Source organism: Ambystoma mexicanum, chromosome 9 (genome assembly GCF_040938575.1).
Source record: "Ambystoma mexicanum isolate Mex_15411 chromosome 9, UKY_AmexF1_1, whole genome shotgun sequence".
NCBI classification, from domain to species: Eukaryota; Metazoa; Chordata; class Amphibia; order Caudata; family Ambystomatidae; genus Ambystoma; species Ambystoma mexicanum.
Window position 1 is genome coordinate 87,646,510 of NC_090931.1, and position 24,950 is coordinate 87,671,459.

Consider the following 24,950-nt stretch of genomic DNA (forward strand, 5'->3'; position numbering starts at 1 on the left):
TTTTACCACTGCAGCCCCAGTTCTCCTCACACCATCCCTCTGATCGATAGTTGATGACCCATCAATAAATAAGAGCTCTCCCCCCTCTAGTGCGTTTTCCTCAACTTTTCTAGTACATGAGTACATTTCAGTTATTTGTGTACAGTCATGGGCCTAATCTCCCTCCTCAATTACTTCTGCTAGGAACCTTGCAGGGCTGACCGTGCTGCATCTAACAATTGATAGTTCAGCTCTGGATAGAATGATCTCATAACCTGATGCTCTTTGCGTGGTTAGGGTGGATTTAGGTTTATTTAATATCGCAAAAAGTGCATGTTCCACAAATAGTGTAGTCGGGCACACCATGGTGATTGCTGATGTTTTTTCCACCGCAAAAGCAGCTGCGGCGAGACCTTGTTCGCAGGGGAAGTGGCCTAACATTACAGGATCTAAGTGGCCACTGTAAAATGCTACGGGTTTGTAGCCCATGCTTGTTTTTTGAGCCAACACTGCTTTCATTCCTGCTGAGTCGCAATGTGAAAATATAAAAAATTGCCGCTCATAGTCTGGGGATGCCAGTACCGGAGCAGTTGATATCGCATCTTTTAATTCATCAAAAGCTTCTTTCATTTCCATCATCCACCCCAGTTTTTTCTCCCCTTTATTAGCTTCCCGTAACGCCTCAAGCAGGGGTCCTATGTAGGAACTGTAATCAAATACCCAAGCTCTACAGTAGTTGCAGAGCCCCAGGAACTGCTGCAGTTCCCTTACAGTTTGTGGCATTGGAGTGGTCGAAATAGCTTGTGCTCTTTGTGGTGCGATCTTTCTTCCAAGTTGGGATATATGCTGACCAATGTAAAGTACCTGTTCTTGACAGTACTGTATCTTTTCCATGTCTACCTTGTAACCTTTGTCAGCCAATATTGTCAACATCTTTAAGGAGTCCTCTCTGCATGTTTTTTCGTTTTTACTGCAAATTATTATGTCATCCACATACTGCAACACCGTGCTTTCTACATCAATGTTACCCAAATCCATCTGTATCACTCTATTGAAAATTGAAGGTGATTCACAATACCCTTGTGGCAATCTGGTGTGCTTCCACTTAGCGTTTCTGTAAGTGAAGCTCGTCAGATCTTGTGAGTCTGGGTGTAATTGTATTGTAAAAAAAGCATTTTTAAGGTCGATCACTGTAAATCGTGACGCTTCTGCTGGAATGCCACACAAGATTGTGGCCGGATTTGCAGCTATGGGATATTCCGCTTCTACTATGTTGTTCAAGGGCCTGAGATCCTGTATAAAGCGCCAGGATCCCCCTTTAGCCTTGCGCACTGGGTACACAGCCGTATTACATGGTGATTCTGAGGGGACCAATACACCATTATTTATAAGGGCCGTTATGGTTTCATATATGCCCTCATCTGCCTCTTTTGATAGTGGGTACTGTTTTACTCTGGGGAGTATTGCACCTTTTTTCAATTTTATTTTTACTCCCCCTATACTTTTTATGCAGCCCACGTCATAGGGGCCAGTAGTCCACACTGATTTGGGTACTTTTGACATATCGTCCTTAAAGAAAGGGACAGGGGTGCATGCGGGTGCCTCAAGTGCCATTGCAATTTTCTGTGCTACTTGTTTGTAGGCCACTCTTAGCCGTATTTCCACACTCATCATAAACACCATTTCACCTTCCTCCTTTTCATCTGAAAACAGCTCCTCATCTGACACCTGGGTGAGCCTACATCCTTCTGCTAATGCTATCACTGCCCTCCATGCTCTTCCTTCTCTGTCTTGGGCATGTACAGCAATATAATCAGCTGTTGCAATAATGCTCTCAATATCCATTGAAACCACCTTCCCTTCTGGTTCATTAACAGGTGTTTCTGGTCTGAACAGATAGGCTGCTGGCCTTCTCCATATTTTCCCTTCTATCCCTGGCATCCATGCAATTGCCATGTCCGTTCCATACTGGAAGAGTTCACCATCTACTGGCTCCGCCCTAATCGCTGTCTGTCCACAGTATGCCTGCATAATCTGTTGTGCTGTGAGCATGTTAATCCCCGGGGTAGAGCAAATTATGCCGTCCTCAGTAAAGGAGATCGTCATATTCAACCTGTTCATTATATCTCTCCCCAGTATATTTACTGGTGAGGCACTATAATATAAAAGTGGAACTGACAGATCGTAATCTCCAATAGATAAGGGAATCTTATCAGTAAAGGGAACCAACCCTCTAGCCCCAGAGAATCCTTGGGTGTTCATGGCCTCGCCTGGCATCTTAAATTTACCTTCCCTTATGCAAGACCGGGTTGCCCCGGTGTCAACAAGGAATGATAATTTTTTGTCACCTATCGTTACCTCTATGCGTGGTTCCTCCGCACTATTAGGTGTTACTGACAGGATGGGACACACCCAGGCCGTCTGTGGGCTGTCCTATTGGGGGTACAACGACTGGCCATTTCCGGTATAAGGGTTGTGACCCAAAACCGTCACCCTACCCAGTTGTGTTTGTGGTATTTGTGGTTGTTGTGTCATCGCTACCTGTTGTTGTGGCAGTGTTTGGGGCTGTTGTTGTGTTAATTGTTGTTGTTGTTCTTTTCCTTGTTGCAACATTTGCTGTTGTGGTATGCCCTGCTGTACCTGTGCGGGCCTTGGTTGTCCCTGATCACTCCATGATGGTGTTCCTGGTCTAACTCTACACGTGCGTGACATGTGCCCCAATAGTCCACAGCTCCAACACACCGGTGGTTCCCTATTCTGCCATGGAAAGCTCCCTGTGTTGTCCTGGTATACTGGTTGCCCTAAGGGGTAGGAATTTCTAAGTCCTCCCACCTGCGGTTGGGTGCCATATCCGTACACTCTCCCTCTCATAATTCCTCCTCTCCCCCTGTTATAATTATAATACCCAGCTCCTGGCATTGGGTATCCTCCTCCCATGTTGGGCATGTATGGTTGGAGTGGCGGCACCTGTTGTGTTATAGTCTGTGAAGGTGGTATTTGGGAGGAATCTTGTGCAGCCACTACTTGTGTGGGGCTTTGGGTCATTGTTGTAGGTGTAGTTATTAATGCCCCTTCCATTGTGTATTTAGTAAGCTTTTTCTGTACTAATTTAGCCTCTTCCGTTTTCCTGTCCTCTTCCTTTTGTTTCATTTTTCCTTGCCATGTCCTACAATGATGCACTATAGTCAGTTGTATTTCGGGCCATGGTTTTGCTTCCATTCCCACTACTTTCTTTAGTTGTTTCTGAACTCCTTCTGGGAGCCCTTGCACCAGTATATGGTAAAATATTGCTGGTGTTTTATCCCATTGTTCTCTAGTTTCCATGATGCGCCACTTCTCTTGGATTTCCTGGATATAATCAACAGGATCTTCGTTCTCATGCATCTTGCGGGATGTAATTGCTCCTATATCTGATGTGTCTGGGTACTGTACCCTCAGGGCCTGCCATAGTGCATGTCTGCAGTTTGCGAACGGTGCCCCATCGTGCGATGTATTTGTTATTGTTACCCCATGAAATCCCGCTCTCTTCCAGATGTCATCCGCTCTATCCCCTAATATTGATATTAAAAGTATTACAATCTGATCCGGAAAATCGAATACGAAACCCAAAAGCGGGTGAATGTATAAACAAGTTTCCACCAACCTGGTCAGAACGCCGGAACCGGGACAGCAACGGCGGAAATGAAGAGCCTCCCTGAGAGTCCTGAGCCCCCTACCCCTTCGGAAGGAAAGAAAACCTCAACAGGGAGAGGCAGGACCCCCAGGGAAACCCCCAAAGGGGGAAAAAACCCTGGACGCGTTGTCGGAGATCCTTGCAGAAAGATGGCTATCCAAGGCACAGAACTCCTGGCTCGATGGCAGTATCACAGGTTCTATCGGGAGAAAATAACAGGTAAATATAGGAGGAAACCGGAATAGAAGAACAGAATAAATACAGGTGAGTATGTTCTTACGGATGGTGTTGGTAGATTCTAGCTGTTGATGAGAGGTGGAGGTTTCTCGGAGAGAAAGGGAGGTAAGGACTGGAGTTCTAGTTCCTTCAGAAACTTCTGTAGTAATGAGAGGAAAGAATACTAAACAGGAGCGGGAAAGAACGGGTAAATAACTAACCAGGAACGGAGAAGAAATGGAGGACCGGGGAAGGAACTCACCGAGTCAGGAAGACTTGGGATTCCGCTGTTTTCACTTTGTAATGAAGGATTGGGATAGGATAGCGAACGGGTTCCCGGAAATGCAGGCTGAAAGGTAGTAATAGCTGGAAGGGAGCGCTGTAAGGGAACACTAAACGGTAGGAGGGAAAAAGGAATAAATAGTCACAGGCAGGATAGCTTGGATACACGAGAGTAAGGAGTACCTAGAATTCGAACTTACGGAGCGTCATGCAAGTCAGTAGCGACGCGAGAGGGCGAAAGCCTGCGGTTCTGAAATAGTGCCACATGACTTGTCGTAAGAGTCAGCTGGTTGCGGGGATGAATCATGTGACCTATTCTTGATGTGCGCTGGCAACGCGGAACAACAGTACCGCTGAAACTGATAGCATTGACAGGAATAGACAGCGCTGCCGTACAACAAAGCGCGGAACTGCACAGTCTCCACTTATGCAAATGTAAAAAGCAGCGATGACGGAAAGGTGTAACAGTATGCCCTCTCCTCCTGGGGGGTGATCCAGGCTTCCCGGGGTGTAGACGAAAAAAACGTCGAACCAAAAGAGGAGAGTGAACCCCAGAAGCAGGTTCCCACGTTCTTTCAGCCGGAGAATACCCCTTCCAATCAATGAGAAATTGCAGCTGACCCCTGTGGTAGCGGTAATCACAGATACCGGCCACCTCATATTCTGTCCCGGTATCAGTGATTAACGGAGGTGGAATGGTCTTAGTAGAGCGTCGGAAACGATCGGCTACAGTTGGTTTCACTTGAGATAGATGAAAAACTGGATGAATGCGGGACCAGGCAGCTGGGAGAGCCAGTCGAACAGCTGCCGAGCCCACTTTGGATAACAACTTGAAAGGACCATAAAAATTAGGAGATAACTTAGAAGGGACTAAGTGTCTTGGAAGAAACCGAGAGGCCATTGGTCTGGGGATGATATCCCGAACTGAGTGCCCTCTTGATGCCCAAAAAGTGACAGACTCCCTTCCAATATTGTGAAGTGTATTGGGGCCCTCTGTCAGAGACTATGACTTCAGGTAGTCCGTGTCTGGAAAACACTTCAGAAATGAAGATCCTAGCAATTTGGGCTGCCCCTGGCAATTTGACCAAGGGAATGAAGTGTGCCATCTTGGTCAAGTAGTCTATGGTGACCATTATGGTCGTATAACCTGAGGAAGGAGGAAGTTCCACTATAAAGTCGGTGGAGATGATTTGCCAAGGTTTCTCTGGTATAGGCATGCGGGTAAGTAAACCAAAAGGAGGAGCTCGTGAGGATTTAGACTGGATACATGTTGCACAAGAGTTTACATAATCATGAACATCGACCTAAAGAGTTGGCCACCAGAAATATCGTTTTATCAAATCCAGAGTAGTCTGTATTCCCCGGTGCCCTGCCACTCTAGAGTCATGACACATCCGAAGGACCTCAGATTGAAGAACGCTGGAAGGAATTAGAACTTGTTCTGCATTGAAATATAATCCTCGGTCTCTTGTAAGATGGTGAGTAGAAAGAAGATTTTCACATCTGGATTGATTCTTAATGGTATCCTGCTTTAGTAAATGTAGAAAGTCAGAAATGACTGACACAAATCTCGCTTGGGGAAACAACTTCTCTGAACAGAATTGAGAAACATGTGGTTTCTTTCGGGATAAGGCATCGGCCCTCAGGTTCTGGCTTCCTGGGAGAAAGGTGAATTCGATCCGATAAGGCAAAAAAAAATACGCCCACCGTGCTTGTCTACTATTGGTGGTTTGAGCCTGTTGTAGTACTTTCAAGTTCTGATGATCTGTTCGGACCACTATGGCATGGGGAGAGCCTAGTAGAAGATGTCTCCATTCTTCGAAGGCCTTCTTAATGGCCAATAACTCTTTTTCAAGTACCGAGTAGTGGAGTTCCGAGGAGTTAAACGTTTTTGACAGATAGGCCACTGGTCTCTCCTCCCCTGAATCTGTTGTTTGTAGAAGGACGGCTCCTAGAGCATGGTGAGAAGCGTCCGTCTCAATGATGAACTGATGAGATTGATCCGGATTGAGTAAAACCCTGGCAGAGATGAATAAACCCTTTAAAGTCTCAAAGGCTTGTTGGGCTGAAGGGTTCCAAGAGAAGGCGATCCCCTTCTTGAGTAGTCGAGTAATAGGTAGGATAGTCTCAGAGTAACAGGGAATGAATTTCCGATAGAAATTTGCGAATCCGAGGAATCGCTGAACCTCCTTTACGGTGGAAAGTGCTGGCCAATCCAGCACAGCAGAAACTTTTCTTGGATCCATGGAGATCCTGTTTGCTGAAAGGACAAATCCTATGTAGGTTATCTGAGTTTGATGGAAACTCACACTTCTCCGCCTTACAATACAAATGATTCGTCTGTAAGCGACTCAGGACTAGGTTGACGTGCTGGATGTGGTCTTCAAGAGTAGCTGAGAATATCAAAATGTCATCGAGGTAAATGACGACACAGTGGAGAAGCAAATCGGCGAAGAGGTGATCCATAAACCGCTGAAACACAGCAGGCGCATTAACTAGACCAAAGGGCATGACTTGGTATTGGAAGTGTCCGAAAGGTGTTCGAAAGGCCGTCTTCCATTCGTCATTAGGAGCAATTCGGATGAGGTGATAGGCCCCCCTAAGGCCCAATTTAGAGTAGAGTGCCGCTCCACGGACGGCTTCGAGAATTTCTTTAATCAATGGCATCGGATACTTGTCAGGAATAGTGATCTTATTAAGTCCTCTGTAATCGATGCACGGTCTCAATTCTTCTGTATCTTTCTTTGGAATAAAAAATAAGGAAGCTCCAGCAGGAGACTTAGATTCGGTAATGAGACTGTTCTGGAGATTAGCATGTAGGTATTCTCGAAGGGCACTCTTCTCACGTTGGGACAACACATACATGCGTCCAAACGGAACCGGTTGATCTGGAAGCAGGTCTATATGACAATCATCTCTTCGATGAGGAGGAAGTGTTGGAAACTGGGGAGTAGAGAAAACCCTGAGAAAGTGCTGGTGACATTCGGGAATCAGACCCAAGTGACCGATGGAAGGCAACTCGGTGGTAGGAGGAGGCTCAGATGGAATATAGATGCCTACAGAATTGTGTGAAAGACAATGAGCGACACAGTACTCCGAACCCAGAAAAAGTGTTCCTGCCTTCCAGTTTATGTAGGGGTTGTGTAACCGCAGCCAAGGCACACCAAGAATTATGGGGAAGTGTGCCGCTCTGATTAAATCAAACACCAATGTCTCTTTATGAGAGGCGATCAAACAAGTTAGCTGCTTGGTTTGTTCTCGTATAGGTCCCGAGCTTAATGGACTTCCATCTACTCCTAGGATGGGTGTAGTAAAGGACTTAGGAGTTCTGTCTATCCCATTCTTGGCTGCCCATTTATCGTCAATGAAGTTTCCAGCGGCTCCGCAGTCGAGCAGAGCCGGTATACCCATCAAGTTCCGGTCAGGCAACAAGATGGTTAATGAAAGTACAATCATGGATGGGTTATGAGCCAACGGTTCAAGAGTGGACTCATCTTCGTTCGGGGAACCCTGAAGCTGGACTCCTACCGTGGTTCCCCTTACGGTAGGGGCTTGGCGTTTCCCGACGGCAAAGGTCTGGATCTGCGAGGAGGAACAACTGGACAATCTCGCAACAAATGGGAAGAAGACCAACAATACATACACAAATTTAAGGCTTTCCTTCGTTCTCTCTCTATTGCTGAAATAGGACCCCTAACTGATCCTATCTGCATGGGTTCCTCAGAAGGAATGGTCTTATGTGGAAGGGTCAAGAGATCTGGGTTAAGACGAGGGCCTTTCCCCTTCTTCCTTTCTATTGAACGCTCTTGGAGACGGTAGTCTATTTGTATAGTCAAGGATATCATCTCAGCCAGGTTTGCAAGCCGTGGAATCTTGGACACCTCATCCTTCAAATCCTCAGCAAGTCCTCGTCGAAAGAGGGTGAGTAGTCCGTCATCAGGCCAACCGGTTTCGGAAGATAACTGTTTGAATTGGGTAATGTAAGACATAAGGTCCTTATGACCTTGCCTTAGATCTAAAAGCCTTTCCTGCGTGGCTACCGAAATCTCTTGCCGACCAAACATGGACCTGAGACTGTTGGAGAACGCTGGGTAGGAATCCAATATAGCGCTTCCGGAAGTGACTAACGGAGTAGCCCAAGCAAGGGCGGGGCCCGTTAGGTGTGAAATAAGAAAGCCCACTTTGTCCTTATCAGTGGGGAAGAATCGAGATTTAAAGTTAAACTGGATGGTGCAACTGTCAAGAAATTCTTTTAACCTATGAGGGTCACCATCATATTTGCCCGTGGAGAGGGTAACGGGAGGGGTTTCAGAAAAGGCCCGAGCAAACTGTTGCTTCAACTGTGCATTGTCCTGTTTAAGACTCTGCATTTCAAGAGACATGGACTGCATAGCAGCCATCAATTGCTGCATTTGCTGTTCCATCCCAGCACTACCGCTCCGACCAGGTTAATGAACTTTTCTTTGGCGTCGCTAACTATTACAATCTGATCCGGAAAATCGAATACGAAACCCAAAAGCGGGTGAATGTATAAACAAGTTTCCACCAACCTGGTCAGAACGCCGGAACCGGGACAGCAACGGCGGAAATGAAGAGCCTCCCTGAGAGTCCTGAGCCCCCTACCCCTTCGGAAGGAAAGAAAACCTCAACAGGGAGAGGCAGGACCCACAGGGAAACCCCCAAAGGGGGAAAAAACCCTAGACGCGTTGTCGGAGATCCTTGCAGAAAGATGGCTGTCCAAGGCACAGAACTCCTGGCTCGATGGCAGTATCACAGGTTCTATCGGGAGAAAATAACAGGTAAATATAGGAGGAAACCGGAATAGAAGAACAGAATAAATACAGGTGAGTATGTTCTTACGGATGGTGTTGGTAGATTCTAGCTGTTGATGAGAGGTGGAGGTTTCTCAGAGAGAAAGGGAGGTAAGGACTGGAGTTCTAGTTCCTTCAGAAACTTCTGTAGTAATGAGAGGAAAGAATACTAAACAGGAGCGGGAAAGAACGGGTAAATAACTAACCAGGAACGGAGAAGAAACGGAGGACCGGGGAAGGAACTCACCGAGTCAGGAAGACTTGGGATTCCGCTGTTTTCACTTTGTAATGAAGGCTTGGGATAGGATAGCGAACGGGTTCCCGGAAATGCAGGCTGAAAGGTAGTAATAGCTGGAAGGGAGCGCTGTAGGGGAACACTAAACGGTAGGAGGAAAAAAGGAATAAATAGTCACAGGCAGGATAGCTTGGATACACGAGAGTAAGGAGTTCCTAGAATTCGAACTTACGGAGCGTCATGCAAGTCAGTAGCGACGCGAGAGGGCGAAAGCCTTCGGTTCTGAAATAGTGCCACATGACTTGTCGTAAGAGTCAGCTGGTTGCGTGGATGAATCATGTGACCTATTCTTGACGTGCGCTGGCAACGCGGAACAACAGTACAGCTGAAACTGATAGCATTGACAGGAATAGACAGCGCTGCCGTACAACAAAGCACGGAACTGCACAGTCTCCACTTATGCAAATGTAAAAAGCAGCGATGACGGAAAGGTGTAACAAAAAGGCCCTTTACATCTCCTACTGCCAGCTTCTGTCCTGCGGTGTGTTTTTCCATTTCATATATCCATTTACCCGCACCTCCACTTAATGATGGGAGCCTACATTTTATATTTTATATTTTCTTTATCGGTATGTTTCCAAGGAACAGCGCTCCCTTCCAGCCGTTTTCTGTGGTCTAACCCCACCTCTCTCCAAAAGTGGCATTAAATTATGTTTCGTTTCACCCTTTGTGTTCCATAATATTGAGTCCTCACACCCTTCCTCCTCTTCCCTTTCTTCCACATTTTCACTTTCGTTTGTATTTCCCCTGCTCATACCTCTTTCTTCTCCATCTTTTCCCCTTCTTCCATCTTTCTCTGTATTTAATGTGGGCATGTGTATACCTCTTTCCTGCCTGCGACTAGGGAGGTCTCTAAGCCGCCATGTGTAGGGTGTCAGTTCGTCGGTGAAGGGCGCTAGTTTTATTTTGCGTAACGAATGTGAGGTGGTTGAGCATGTAGGGTGCGATAGGGGAGGGCGTGGTGGGGATGGGGATGTTGCGGCCTCATGTGCCTGTCTTTCCTCTATTCCTTTCTTTCCCTCCTCACTTCTCTCCATCTCATCCTTTCTCCTACTGATCCATAGCGAGTCTATGTTGGTCCGGGTGATGTATAGTTTATCTAAGCTTTCCCTTTCACTGTTTCTTCCTTCATTTTCCACTCCCTCTTCCTCACTACAAAAGCTAGTCATAAACGGCACCCCCCACTCGGTCTTTTTCCCCTTGATCGTTACTGTTTGTAAATCTATTAGGTCCAGTTCTCCTCTTTCTCCTTTATCAACCGCTCCCCTTTGTGCTGATGTTGTTGCTACTTCTGTGTCATCATGTACATCCCCCCATGCTCCACTCTCCCTTCCCCTATCTCCTCTTTCTCCTTCATACCTTTCCTCCATCTCCTTACTATTTTCCTCCCTTTTCCTTTTCAATTCCTCTATCACTTCACTTCTCATCTGTTCTAATAGTCTTTCATCCTCTTTCTTCCTTTCCCATTTCGCCCTTTCTTTTTCTACTATACTCTCCATCACCCTCCCTTCTTCGTATTTCTTAGTTTATTCTGATAGTAACCTCCTCCTCCATATTGCCATTTCTTTTTCTTTTTCTTCTTCTTCCCTTTTCTTTTCCCGCAGTACTACTCTTGATACCCTTTCTGCTGCTGCTTTTACCCTATCAGCTTCTCTCCTTTGCTTCTCAGTTCGTTCCCTTATTTTTTCCAATTTGTTCTTACCTTCTTTCCTTTTCCTCGCTCTCTCTCTCTCCTCCCTCTCAAGCTGCTTGATCAATTCATTCTGTTCATCCCTTAATTTTGCTAATCGTTCCTCCAAAATCTCTTCTTTTTGTCTTAACAGCTCTTCCCCCCTCAATTCACTCTCTCTGGCATTATCCTCGTCTGTTTTCTTTACTACCTCCTTCTCTTCTCCTGTTAATGAACCTCGTAATTTTAATAATATCTGTGCAGCTACCCATTCATCATTTCCTATTTCCATAGTCTGGTCTTCTCCAGTCCTCCCCTCCCCTGCTGGCATTTTCCTATGAGCCACATATGGTGGAGGGCTGTATGCCGGGTTCGAGTATCCCTCAGCCGCCCTTAACTGTCCTCTTTCTATTTCTCCCAATTCTCTTAAAGGGTACAACCCCCTCCCTCTGTTTTTACTCCCGTTGCTATGGGTATATCATTGCTCGATTCCTTTTTTATTTCATCTGCTTTATTATTCTTTTCTCCTCCCTCACCTCTGTTTCCCGTGTTCTTTGGGTCCTCATGCCCCTGTTTCCCATCCTCTCCTTCCTCCTTAATCTCTGTTTCTTCTGGTATTTCCCCCATAGTGAATATTCCATTTGGTCCTGGTCAGGACCCCTGGAACATCCTCCATAAGTTAAACACCTCCACGTGGTTTGCCAACTTCTTCCCTTTATATGTATTGTGCAGATGATTTAATAGTGAATGTTGGGCATACGGATCAAAGCTACCGTTAGGCGGCCACAGTGTTAGCATTTTGTTATCCGTCCCCTGGGTCCATTCTATGCTATACTTAATCAGTTTCTCCCTATGGGGTGGCAGTGTTGTGCATATGTATTGTAGTGGCGTGGTGAGGGTGTTCCCCCACCCTCCCGATCCTGTTCCGTATGACATAGTAGCGCTCCACTTGCTACCCTTCCCTAATCTGGTATCAGTTTATCCCACTAATAGTTTACAATATGCAGCCTTATATCGTTACCTGGCCCCGTAAGTTTGGGGACTTACGATAGTCCGCTTAAGGAAAGTTATAAAAATATAGTATGTTACATTTGTAGATTTTCCTCTGCCTTTCTTCCTTTATACAACACCGTTACGGCCCCCTGCGGCCGAGGCGTATGTAGCCCCCTGCGGCTGCGTACCCCTTATTACGTTCTTATACAGTCGTCCTGTTTTCACGTGCTCCTTCCCCTTCTACACTTGCCGTGGCCGGCGTTCTCCGTGCGCAGCCACGTTCCCCATTTCGCCTTTCCTCGATCAACTCGTTTACCGTTTATCTCCGTTTCCACTCCCTTACCACAGTTCTCTTCCCCACCACTCTCAAAACGAGGATGCCTCGTGCTTGCGATATCCTATGAAAACCCTACTGGTGACGTCACCAACCTCGTAGAGCTACTGGTAAGTTCTTCATATATTCTTTAAATCCAAAATACACCTGCAATCTACCCCCGTTAACCCCACAGCTGTCTTCCTGTCACTCCTGGAACAAGGTAATCAAATCAACAATATAATCGGACTGCGCACGCTGCGTCGCCTCGCGTGTGATACGCCCCTCGACAGGAGGGCTTAACCAGCCAATTATCTTCCGTATTGGGCAACTAACTAGCTACCGCCTACAGGGAAACGTCATCTACCTATCGAGTGTCTTGCTCGAACAATAGGGATCCTCATCTACTCATTGATCAATAAATGCCAAATCGTAGGAAACCACACACACACGCACACCCTTACACGTAGTCGCGACCTAGGCCAATCAGTGTCTACGAGCGGCCGCACGTGATGTTTTCGTGCTCTGCCCCCTTCTCTCGCATTACGTAGCCAACTGCTCTCGCGCTTGTTCAACTATCATTCATTCTATTTCTAACACTAAACTGTCAAACCTTCGCCGTTCACCTGTGCAACACCTCCCGCCTCCCGTGTTTAATTCCTCCCCCCTCCCTCACAATTTCACATTGTTTGTTGTGCGTGGCATGCTCACCAAGTTCTCTTGATGCGGAGCCGCTCGACTGCGTGCACCCCTCCTAGCGGCTCGTCACCTCCCCTCGCCTGGACCACGTCTGGACACTCGCCAACCGCGGGCGGGATACTTCTCAACCGGCTCCCGAAGGCCAATATCCGGATTGCGCTGTCCGGTCTTCTCGCAGTTCCGCGATGGTCCTGTAGTCCTCAGAAGGGGGCAACGGCAGAGGGGGCCGCGCCGCCCGGGCCTCCTCGCAACCGGAGTGCCTGGAAAAAGTAAAAAATAAAAATGCCGATCTTAAACAGATCTCAGCAGTGCCTCCAACTTGTCGGGGGGAAATTCTGCCGGGGTCGGACGGGCCGTCCGCAGACCTCCGGGCAGGGAGGCCCCAACTCCTCCCGTATATCCCAAAAGAGATAGAGTATGAGACACACACAAGAAGCAAGGTGACTCTGCTGTTTATTAAACACAAACGGCAGGGATGGGTCAAGGATCATACGCGTCTGACCTGACACACACACAATCGTGGGGTTCGCAGGCCCTTTTTACTGCAGTATGACGTGCTACTTGCGTTAATTTAGAAAGTTAACAAAAAAACCTATCGCCACTCTTAATTGGTTGCTCGAGTGGTAGGGTTAGTATAGCATACATATAGAGAATAATATGAGTGGACGAGGGTTAGTCAGGTGATATATCTGGGTTGTCCCTACAATTAGATACATGAGAATTGTTACATGAAGACTCCTAATGATTGGTTAATGTTACTGGTGTCAGTGATAAGAGCCCCATGTTCTGATTGGTGCGCCCGTGAGCTTCCCAGCCTGGGACCATCGCTGTTCCCAGCTCTCGGTGTACCTGCAATTTGCAACAATGTTTCACTATGGGTACATGCAGACAATGTGAAGACTTATTCATGAGCTGGACGGCCGACTACTCCCACCGTCGCAGATGTCCATTGATCCTTTCAAGTGTATCTGCCTGTGTCTTGTAACGAGGGATCCAGACGCCTCTTTCCTCCTGGGCTTGGCATCTCGTCAGGTTCGGCTTGGTCACGTGAGGTGGGACCGTGTTTGAGGCAGAATTCTACACAATTAATATTGTTTTTCCACTGTGTGCTTGGTTTAATTTGCAGGTGCGACTTTGATGTTGGTGCACGGCGTGCGAGGTTGCAACATGGTGCCCTTGATGGTCTGCTTTTGGAATGTGGGTTTGCAACATTACGACCTTGGCTGTCTGCTTTCGCCAGGCTCATTCTGCAGGATCAGCAACCTGACTTGTTCTGTTAACGTCCACGGGAGCTCTTGCTTGCGGCCTCCTTAGGCCTGGTGTATAGGTGGAACCGTTTGGTGCACAAGCGCTTTAGGTTATAGTCTCATATTGTCTTATGACCAGTATCGTGTCTTCGTTATAATTCTCATTATGGCACCTAGGTTTAGAAGAAGCGTAAGCAAGCTCTTTAGATGAGTTCATGGTGCGTCTTGCGTTTCTGCATTTTGAGAGCCTAAGTGGAAAATAATAAAGATGCACGTCCGTGAGTATGTCTGTCGCCTACGTCATAGCACTGAGTATATTCTTCGTGTAGATTGGTGCGGGAGTGTCCAGTGTGTACATTGGCACAGGTGTGCTATCCGTTGGCTAGGTCGTCATGGCATCTCTAACGACGTATAGTTTTAGTCTAGTTGTTCCATGCCGCAGGCATCGGCATGGGCAGGGCGGGCTGCTGGGCAGGCAGATGGACACATCCTTATGTTCCTGTACCAGGGTATCTGGTCGTCTGGTAGATGGGCAAACTCTTCTCGTGGCGGGTGCTTGGGCCGTGAACCTTTAGGCCAGGCGCGAGAGGGGGAAGATGGGAGCCTGTTTTTCCATTTTCCCACTTCACGATGAAGAATGTGGTACGGATGAAAATTGTGGTACAAATGAAGATTGTGGTACGGATGAAGAGTGTGGAGTGGATGAAGAGTATGTGGATGGAACGGGTCAAGTATGTAGATAGAACGGGTGAACTTTCAGGAGGAATGGATGGATGAATCGGGAGAAATAGATGGATGAATCGGGAGAAATGGATGGATGAAACGGATGAAGTATGTGGATGGAATGGGTGATGTATGTGGATGGAACGGGTGATGTGTGTGGATGGAATGGGTGAAGTATGTGGATGGAACGGGTGAAGTATGTGGATGGAACCGGTGCAGTATGTGGATGGAAAGAGTGAAGAATGTGGGTGGAACGGGTGGAGTGGATTGAACAGGCGAAGTGGATGAAACGAAAGAAGTGTGTGGAGGAAACGGGTGAAGTGAGTAGAACGGATGAAGTATGTGGATAGAAAGGATGAAATGGGTGGAACCAGTGAAGTGTGTGGAACCAGTGAAGTGGGTGAAGTGGGTGGAATGGGTGAGGTGCGTGGAACGTGCGAAGTGAGTGGAATGGAAGAAGTATGTGGATGAAACGGGTGAAGTGGGTGGAACGGATGAAGTAGGTGGATGAACGGATGACGTATGTGGATGGAACGGGTAAAACTGGGTGTATGAAATGTATTAAGGAGGTGGATGGATGATGCATAGAGAACGGATAACGTGGAAATGAGCAGACCGGATGATGAAGGGATAACATGAATAGATCGGACGAAGTGCATTGATTAGAAGGAATACATAGATCTGATCGATCTGATAGTGTGCTTAGAACTGAGCGAGTACATACAACAGACGGAATGCACAGAACAGATAGAGGGCACAAAGTGGACACTTACACAAATGATTCGAGAGCATGGAACGATCTGAAGTGCATAAAATGACCGAAGTGTATAGAAAGGTTGGAGTGCATAGAATGGTTGGAGCGCATAGAATGGTTGGAGTGCATAGAATGGGTGGAGTGCATAAAACGGAGTGAAAGGAACGGTTTGGAGTGCATGGAATGTTTTTGGAGTGCATGGAATGTTTTTGGAGTGCATGGAACGGTTGGCGTATGCTCGATCTCAAGCACCTAAGGTAAACTACCATATCACATCTCCACGCTTACTCTCTTCTTTACACCACCACTCAACTAGAACACAGCGATACTCTGACACCATTCGGTATAGCTGTTCTCATACCATCACTTGGCTCATACTCCCCATCATCCTAACTAAACACAGCTGGTTACACACCCTCCAGCCTAGGCGTTCTCCTCAGCCGTAATAACTGGATAACAACCTGCCAGAACGAACACATACTTTTGATCTCCCAACCACCACACCTACCGCTAAGAAGCAGCTATCACAGGAATGCAACACCTGCTGCACACATATCCGATGCTCACACGCACCTTATGACTCTCTGATATGATATGATATGATAAGGCATTTGTAACGCACCTATACACAAGTGTTTCAAGGCGCGACGAGGCGGGGGGGGAACAAGGGGAGACAGACACCGATCTTACTAGGCCAGGTGTCATTCAGATCGCGCAAGTGCAAGGGTCAGTAGAGAGCTCTCTCTCTCTACTGACTTGAACTTCGGTTCCCAAGGGCGCTCAACCTACCAATGCCTTGAGATCATACAAATGGTACCTAAGGCGCTATTTAAAGGCAAAATAACATAACATAACATATGAGATGATAACTCCACCCTAGTTATCTTTCATCTTTGAATGAGCTTTTAAATGATTGGATGAAAGAGGACTCATACAGACTGAAACCAGTGTCAAATATCTAATTCCGATAAAGCATGCATTCATTTTTGTGACTTTCTATTTGCGCTTGTGCATGACAAAAAGGTCAGTGGGCCTCATTACGACCCTGGCGCTAAGGGGTCTGCGCCAGCGTTAGCTGCGCGGACCCCTTACCGCCAACTACGAGTTCCCGGAGCGCCATGGTCATTTTTCCGCCCGCTTTTTGCGGGCGGAAAAATCCATGGCGCTCTGGGACCTTGGTGTTAATTACGCCACCGTACTTTACGGTGGCGTAATTAACTCCTTCCCCACTCCCATTGAGCCCTATGGGGCCGAAATGGGAATGGGGAAGGGTAAATGGTTCAATGGGGACTTACCGCCCCGCCGACCTCGGAATGGGGCGGTAAGTCCGCCATCCGCCATGGCGTAAAGGGACTTTGCGCCATGGCGGAAAAGTCCGCCGATGGCGGAAAAAATCCGCCAGGGTCGTAATGAGGGCCAGTATGTGTTTTTATCTTTTGCACCACTGTGCACACAGGCAGTCACTGAGCCTGGGAGCGGAGGCGGTGTTGCCTTGGCTGCAATGCCCCCCCCCCAATCATACGTTGGATTCGGAGACGAGCCAGACTGACAGTTGCACCTGTAGGCAGGAGTGCTCCGTGTAGTGCCTGCCCACTCTAAAAATGTAATTTTAATTAAAACTACGTGCCCAGTTGCACCAGTGTGCCGGCCCACCGCCAGCCAGTACTGACCATAAGTAGGGCGGCTGAGCCATCACGGCCCATTGCAGTGTCACTAATTGCAGGCAGAAAAGATTTGAGTCACTGGGCCTCATTACGACCCCGGCAGTAGCTGTGCCGGTACAAATGGCACGGCTGCCGCCAGAGTCGTGTTTTTTTTCCGGCTCTTGGCTTTAGGGAATTACCAGGGCATTACAGCCCCAGCGGTCCCAGAAGCCAGGCACTGGAAAAAGTTACTCCCCATCCCATTTCTGTCCCATAGGACTCAATGGGAATGGGGAGGATGGAAGCACCGGCATCGTACAGAACGGTGCCGGTGCTTCCAGCAAAGTTTGTGGACGGTGCCCTTCCACCCACCAGGTCAGACCTGGCGGGCGGGATGGCACCCGCCTACAGAACTCGGAATGTGCTGGTCCGGTAACAACGGCGCTGGTAGCTTACCGGCACCGTTGTTAGCGCGAACGACACACTTATAATGAGGCCCACTGACTCGTTATAGAAAACATAAAGCTGATGACCGGCGAGTGCTGCCGTTTTATCCGAGGCGAGGATCGGGTTAATTATATCTGTGCAAGCCACAGCAGCATTGGAGCCGTGAATGCAGCACATAACAAGGCAGCCGGCAGGTATGTACATTTTCATTTTATTGAAGTGTAATTGAGCTTCCCGGGCTCAGGCAGCTTGCAGAAGTGCCCCTGGCTGCTGCCTCCAATTACAACAAAGTTTACACTAAAAAAAATACAAGCTTAACGTCAATTGATGAGACCATATACACTAAAAGAGTGAGAGCTAACATGTCTACCATTCAGAAAGCGCAGACTGCTCGCTTACTTGAGCTATCATTACACCTCCCCTCTCGTTTCCAACGTTTAAAGTAAGTTGGGCTTTATATTCCAGTACATCTTACATATCAACAGTGACAGCGTTTGGGGTTTGCAGGGAATTACCATGTCAATCATGCTTGATTTTAAACAGCATTTTATGGGTCATTCTTGGACAATTAGTCCTGATACTGTGTCAGGCTGAACATTTCCCTGTATGGATGTTATAGGTGTGTTGGACAGGTAATTGCAGCTTTTCCCGGTTCCAATGTTCACTAAAACATGCCTGGCTGTGCTTTTCTGGGAAATAGCAATCGGCAGCCTGCCCCTCGTCATCGTTTCATGGTAGTGTTGTTCCTTTTACACAAGTGCAGGGCTTTTTTCACATTTGGAGGGCACTAAACATGCTAGTGCAAGATACACACATCAAATTAAACAAAATGAAACATAAAAGGGCTTGTACTTTGGACACATTCATACAGGAAAAAAAGTTAATGTTGAACTGTTAGGTTTTCATTTTGTTTAATAAATGCTTGCTTAAATTCCCTTTCCTGTATTTTCTTTCAAAAGTTATATATTATTTGAAAAAAGTCCAAAGTGAAATGTCCTTAATATAGCATCCTCTTGGGGAAACATATCATAACAATATATAATATTTATATTTTATTAACAACTAGATAATCCATTCAGAGCAGTATCTGTTGAATTGGACTCAAGATATGCAATCCTTCATTTTTCACAATGGGAGGGGGGCATGGCTTTCAAGGGGGCACGACATGTGTTTCGAGGGGGGCTGTAGTAGGACATGGGTTTCAGAGGGGGGCCCTAAGGCTTTCTGTGCCCTGGGCCCCAGAAACTGGTAAGATGACCATGCCTGAAAGACATTTTTACACAGGGCAAGGGCGATACAAACATCTCACATAACATGCCTAAATCCTGCAGGTGGGACTCAAGTCTTTTCACAAATTAATTTTCAACAGCAATCCGTAAGCCCTCGCACTGTCTGCACTTCAGAGCTGCACTATTACTATAAATTACACTTTAAGCATCAGAACCATGTACTATAAATAATCGTTCATTAATTTATTTAAGTAAGCACACACGTGCATTTGATTAGAACATCTTAGAAAAATACAAAACACTTACATTTACAAAAGGTTATGGGAAAAGAAAGAAGTGAGGATGTGCTGGGAGGTGCAGTGTTGTGCCCAAACAAACAATCTTCTATGACCAAAACAGCGATGGGAAGGGAAGGGAAAAGTGTAAAAATCCAGCAAAACATTCTGCATCCTGTTTTCCTGTTGATATACATGTTTCAACCCCTTATATACATCTGAAAGTGGGGGCTGCACCAGAATTCTTCCCCCTCATTCTTTCAGTGATGTTCCACCCATCACATTAATTTCATGGTGTGCAGTATTTGACAGATGGGATCATTTTACACTACCCCTTAGTTGCAAGGTGTCGTTTCTTGTCATTTTTCTCGTACCACACTTATTTTAAGTTGGCTCTTTTCCACTTAAATCATTTGGCTTTTGGCCCTCGTTTAACATTATGCTTTTTCTGTTGCTTTTTATATGCATTATAATGGAGGCTTAGCAGCTTCCGGAAACAGTGCTATCAGCTTGTTCAGACCCATTTTCTGAAATCTATGGGAGTCCTTCCTTATTCTGAATACTCAATTGTCAACGTTTTCCTTTGCATTTCATGAGTACAGAATGTCTGGCATACATAAACAAACTGTTCATTCTGGTTACCATGTCTCTCAGAAACAGATAATTAAAGAGAGCATCTGGGAATGGCAGAGATGGGTAGAAAGAGGCCCAGTTAGTCACAGAGACAGAGGAGGCCATTTTAGATTTGAGGCGGATCCCCCACCTTTACTGATTCGCCACTCGTTCCAGCATTTGCCAGGAAGAGTTGGGGAGCGGGCAGACATTTAATGTCCACCTCCATTTTTTTACGCGCCACATTACAAATACATCTGCTTTGCTACGAGCATGATTTTCCATGCTGGCGGTAATGCTTTGGACACCTATGAAATCTGCCTGAAATTACTACCTGGTTAAAACAGGTGGGTTCCATAAGACTCCACTTCAAATGTCCCCTGCAATCGTTACTTGCAGGAGGCAATTCGACTTTTCCCCCAATGCAGTGGAAAAGTGAACAGTAGAGGCGATAATGCCAGTCTTATACTGTTCACGTTTCCACTATGTGCTGGAAAAGTTTAAAATTGCACGAGGGGACCTTGGCGCGTAAGAGCTAATGGAAGACAGGCCCTCCATGCAGTTAACATTTTAAATAAAAATGACCTACTGACACATGGGGGGTCATTACGACCCTGGCGTTAAGGGTTTAACGGTGCCGTAAAAGGTGTCGGCGCCATTAAACCCTTAACGCCTGATTACGAGGTCCCGTTGCGGGACCCGACCTTAACGGCTGGTTTTACTAGCCGTTAAAGTAGGGTGCCGCAAAGGGACCTCGGTGCTAATTACGGTACCGCAATTTGCGGTACCTTACTTAGCGCCTTCCCCAGTCCCATTGAGCCCTATGGGGCGAAAATGGGAATGGGGAAGGGCCATGGTGAAATGGGGAAATACCGCCCCGCCAACCTTGGAATGGGGCGGTATTTCCCCATTCCACCATTGCGGACTCGTTACAACACCGGCACCAACAATGGTGCTAACAGCGCCCTGGTTTAGCGCGCGGGTTGTAATGAGGGCCATGGAAATTTTTTTAAAATTCTACTGATGTGTTCTAAAACACCATATTACAAAGAGCTATTTTCAAGTAAAAAAACATATGCCATATTTTTTCTTTCTCTCATGATAATATGAAGCATTCTTACTGTGGAAACCAGGGCATAACCTGTTCCGGCCTGCACTCATAAGGGCACAAGCAACGCGTTAAAAAAACATTGTGATGGTCATCAAAGTGCAAATTGCACAGATGGCAGCTCTTAATTTGCAAAATGTGCCCTTAGTGCAATGTTCATCTATACTACCGCATAGTGGATAGGTTACAATACAATACACTACAAAAGAAAGATTACTCTTCAACTTTCTACTGCTATTGCAGAAAACTATAAATGCCTCCTGCAAGAGCTATATTTTGAGGCATTGTCAGGGATGGACTGGGATCCAAAAGAGGCCCTGGAAATAATGTTCAAAGTGGCCCTGTATAACACAGTGTGAACAAGCCCAACTGTTTTCTTATGAGAACATTTGGAAATAAAATAAGATATCCCACAGTAGAGGCCCATGGTGCAGAGGTCCAATGGGGATTCTCTGGAGTTCCCTATTGGCCAGTCCACTCTTGGGCATTGTTAATGGACTCTGCCTAATTTTACCAGACGGTAAGGTCAGTCACAGTCCATCGGTTATTCACTATCATGAAAACACATTCCGGTGGAAAAGCAAGCGGATTTCACAAGAAGACCCAGGAGAGAAGTCGGAAGTGTTGTCTGCTTTTCACTCCAGGTCCACCTGCCAAGTGACAGAAATCCCACAGAGCAGCAAAAAGTGTACAGCGACTTTTACCACCGTTTTTCTGATCCGTGAGACTTAGAAAATGATCCCCATTGACTTCTAAATATACATGCCTCACTTATCTGGCTTGAATACCTGATGAAGGCTTTCAAGTGGGAACCAAACAAGCTCATTCATGCTAACAGTGTTTTCAGGAAAAATATGTCTTTAAGTACATTTCTGGATCATATTGAGTATCTTGGTCCAACGTACAAATGGAAAGGGTCACCATGATGCTTCCTTTGAGATGGTGCAAACTTGGCAGTGGCATGTGCCCAAGTACCTTCTCTTTATATACATCATTTCTCCTAAGAGTCCAATTCTGCTGCCAGGAGATTCTGGTCGGATTTGAAAAAGCAGAGATCAAATGTATTCTAGAACAGTTTTTATCACCAAAGTCATCTGGGAAAGAGCAGTCATGGAGGCGCATCTTGCCCGCCTTGGCTTTATAATTAATGTATTTATGTATTTATTTATTCATCATACAGCAGCGACTTTAAAATGGTGGTACTTTGTGATGCGTTTGGCTTACTGATGGAGGAGTTTCTGTAAATTAAGGCATACATAATTATATGTACTGGTGATTTCTTACGTGCTCGTCAAGCCTCTAATTTATCAGCTTCTAATCTATCTTTCTGGAGAATGTGAATAAACCGGGTCATTCTTGGTTGAATCAGAAATTCACCCGTATTCACATGTACTCTCTTGGGTCCAAATGTTCAAGATCAAAAAAGAAATAATAATATAAAATCATAATATAGAATCCCATGTTGCTAAACACATCAGGTCCCAGTAATACATGTTCTCAGGTGTAACTAAGTTGGGAAAAGCTAAAAAGGAACCATGGGAACATATGATTTCTGAGTTCTTTAATTTATAAAGAACATAATAACCATGAAACCAACTCCACAGCAATCTTAAGAAAGCAACGCAACAATAACAACAGTGCATGTGCCGCAAAAAGAGAAGTGCAATCTAATAATTGCGGGCGGGGCAGTTCGAGAAGTTTCACCTGGAAATAGATTCAGGGAGTTCACTAACATGTGCTGTGTGGGGCAGAATCATGGGCCCTCATTTTGATGCACGTGTAAGAGCAGTGAAGCATGTGACTAGCACATGTCTGTATGTCTTAATGCACATGCATAGCATGAAGATCCAGGTCGATAATGTGACCAACCACAGTGGGGACAACAATACAGATCATCCGTGTGGTCACAAGTTAGAAAATGTGTCTACACCTGGGACCATGCAGAACTTTGGATGGAATCATCAAAGGCAACATTCCGCAGAACACAGTACCATGGATGGCACAGCAGCCAGCTTGATTGCCTGGAGGAAATCCTGCTTCCAATAGCAGTACACTGAGCAGGCAGCCAAGCAGCCACCTAAGCAGCCCAGCAACCCCCCCCCCCCCTGAAGACAGTCCTGCATCCCCCAACTGCACACCCTGCAACAGTGTCTGCAGAGGAGGTGCATGAGGAGAGTGTCAAGGATCTATACGCCAAGTGTACACAGGCCCAGATTATCACTCCTAGACCAGAAGGTGCTTGCCATCTACCTACTGGACGTGGCCACAGTACAACCACTCTTAGCTGCACTCTATGTTGACTTTGAAGGCAATGGGTAAATGAGAACAGCAATACCTCACCTTATGAAACTACTTCCTTTCCAAAACACTGTGGCGTCGCACGGTCCTGTTTCTGCATAATCCGCACACAGATGCTTTTATGCGACAGACAACAAAGTCACTCTAGGATGCCACTATGATAGCAGAAATAATATAATATCACCTACTAAGAATCCACACAATTTCACATAGGTAGAACAGTGGAAAGTTGGACAATAAAGGGCCCTCAGTGAGCTCCCCCTGAACACCTATGCAGGGTGTGGTGCACAGCCCTTTGAGCAAGCAGCTGCCCTCGAACAACCAAATGAGTCTAAACTGTTGGTTAGGCACTCCAAAAATGTGGGTGTGCACTCAAACAGCAGCTCCTGTCTACTTAAGTAGAAGAACATACCCAGACATCCAAATTCCATGCATGTACACCAATGTTATACCAAGTGCAACAATCACTCATAACACTGACCCACTCCTTACTTCAAGGAATTCTGAATAATGACCACAAACATGGCATCCAAATCAGCATCCAGAGCACCATTAAAGGGCATCTGGGTTGCTTAAGTACCATTCCAGGTGTCTCAAAGGATAGAGGGGGGGCTTATAATCCAAACCTGACAATGTTTGCTGGATCACTGCAATGTGTTGTGTGGTGAAGTAGCTGCCTGCAGTTCCACAAACGACAATCGAGTAGATCTGCGCTGCGTCTTTTTTACGTTCAACCAGGCTGCTATCTATTGAGCCACTCTGCCATCTACTGCTGAAAGTGTGTTCCTGCAACTATTTCCCACAGACATCCTAAGCCTTATTTATATATGGTGCCATAATGTCAGTCTGGCCATCATCAGGGTTATTCTCTTCCACATCATGCGCTAGCACATTGCACCTTGTGGCAAGGCTGCATGATGGAGCGGCCCTAATATCTGCTCCATTTTCCATAGCTACATAAATGAAGGCACAACATATGGAGCAAATCAGGAAAGGGCCATTTAATCACTGATGCTTTCCTTATTTTACATGGAGCTCAGAATGAGTGTGCAACATGTTGCTGTCCAAACACTCCAGGGACTTCTTTTATTTATAACGCTTAATACTTGTAAAACTTTGAAATCACGTTTTTGTTTTATTGTTCTTCATAGCTAGTTCAGGATTGGGCCACTTGCAAGACTACTACTATGGCTCCATAGGCGTCATGCTCTGTTCAGGGACCAGATATTTAGATAATCAAATATTTACCACTCTATCAAGCAAAACATTTTCTCAACTAATTCTAATGTCAATGCTCACGGCTGCTGAATACAGGCCGATTCATGGAATAAATGTGCGCCGAAAATCCCGGCGCAGAGGGGCCAATACGTGCGCTGCGCCGAAAATTAGCGCAAAGCGCAGGGAAACCAGCGCACGTCGATTCATGGAAGTCCGTGCGCAAGAAAAGCAGAGGACGTGCGCGGAAATAGCGCGCTGCGCAGGCCGGCGCACAGGTCAACCAACGTCGTGCGCCACGGCCACTGCGCTATCACTCCGAGCGCAGCGCACAGCTCTAAAGTAGGCGGAACACAGGGCGGGACACTCGGAATGGGGAATAAAATGGGGCACAACACTCGGAATGGGGAAGAATGTGGGCGGCACGGGGAAAGTTTAGGAGGCAAGTGCGCGGAACGTCCACACGCTC